Source organism: Camarhynchus parvulus, chromosome 1A, assembly GCF_901933205.1.
Source record: "Camarhynchus parvulus chromosome 1A, STF_HiC, whole genome shotgun sequence".
Taxonomy (NCBI): Eukaryota; Metazoa; Chordata; class Aves; order Passeriformes; family Thraupidae; genus Camarhynchus; species Camarhynchus parvulus.
This window is the reverse complement of record NC_044586.1, coordinates 7569100-7570991: the sequence shown is the minus strand read 5'-3', so window position 1 is coordinate 7570991 and position 1892 is coordinate 7569100.

Here is a 1892-nt window from a genome sequence, read left to right as displayed (position 1 = left end):
AATAGAACCTGCTTGCCAAGACTGCATTTGTGGTTTCTTTCTGCTTGCAGTGCTTCACTTTATTGCTCCATAGTGTTAATACTGTTCCAACAAAATATGCAGCAAAACTCCTCAGGCCAGTAGTTCAGATTTTTGAATGGATTAATGCAGAAATGTATGTTTTCACTGAAACTGGATGGAAAAAAAACCAAAAGAAAAATAAATATAAGCAAATTACTGTACAATTTGCCAGACTCATTATTATTATCTACTGTTTAAAGCTGGCAATATATTGCTGACTCAATGTTTGGATTATTTTCATCCTTATCAGTCAGTCCTGAAGCTACCTTAAGTATGGATCTGAGTTTTATTACCCTCCTGATCTGTTGACAACCTGAGAATTTCAATATCCACACCTAGAACTATCAATTTACTTCTCTAAAGCTATGATGTGGCAAACTCCTCCTCCTACCTCTTCTTTTCTATTGCTTTTTAAAAATCATTTCATTGGTTTGATTATCAGAGAAAAGGGACAGATATGGGGAAATATGCCCGAAGAAAAGGTTCTTACATAGCCTTCAACAACAAAGAAACAGCATACCACGGGCAGTACCACCTTGGCCTTATTCCTGGAGGTGGTTCTCTCTTTGTGACCTAAACAGTGGCTGTGACTTTGTAGTTTCACATGCCTTTCAAATCAGGCATCAGCAACAGGCAACAGAGGCCACTTGCTTTATTTTCAAGGTTAACTTCCTGATCGAGAGGGAGCAGTTGATACTGTCCCTGAAACTTCCATTTCCAAAGGGTTTCAGTATAAAACTTAATCTCAAATGGATTTAATCCTCAACCCTCTTTCAAGCCAGTATTTGCTGGGCTTCTTCCTCAACCCACAGACCCTCTCCAGCTCTACTTCAACACTAAGAAGAACTTGGCACTTCTGTCCTGGTTTAACCACAGCCAGCAACCAGCCCAGGCAGCCACTCGCTCCCCACCAGTGGGACTGGGGAGAGAATCAGAAGGGTAAAACCTAGAAAACTCCTGTTTATCTCAAAGATAAACACAGTGTAATAGGGAAAGCAAAGGCTTCCATATACAAGCAAAGCAAATCAAGGAATTAGTTGCCTGCTTCCCAGGGGCAGGCAGGTGTTCAGCCCTCTCCAGGAGACCAGGGCTCCATCACATGTCACCATGTCCTGGGAAGACAAATGCTGTAACTCCAAATGTCCCAGCCTTCCTCCTCCCAGCTTCCCACGCACCCCAGCCCCTCCCCAGTGCGGCAGTACAAGGCGTAGAAAAGACCTTGGCCCTGTGCAAGCACTGCTTGGCAATAATGAAAACATCTCTGTTATCATTCCTGTGTTTGGGACAAATCCAAAACACAGCCCCACGGCAGCCACTTGAAGAAAATGAACTGGACCCCAGCCAAAACCAGCACAGCTTCACAGCTCTACCAGGACACTGCCATAACCAGTGCTAATCAGCAGCTCCCTGCCAGCCGGGAAGAAAGAAAAGTAATGGAATTGGCACATAAATACCAGAGTCATTTGTGCATGTTATGTGTTTTATCCTGCTTTGTATGCTTAATGCTCTGCACTGGATTCGAGTTAGTGTAGAGAGTGAGCAAAAGTTAGCAAGGTGAGGAAATGTGGCTGCCTCATCTTGGAAGTGTTCCAGGCCGGGAGCAACGTGGTCTAGTGGTAGGAGACTCTGCCCAGCGAAAGGGGCAGAACGAGATGATCTTTAAGACCTTTCCAACCCAAACCACTCCGTGATTCCGTGATAATAACAAGGAAACCTCACAGTCCTTTCAATCACTTCTTGCATTATTTACTTCCCGTGTGACGTTCAGCCAAGAAAGCCTCCATGCCAGTCAGTTCCCTGCCCCCAGCGCGACCCGAGCCGCCGGCCCCGCC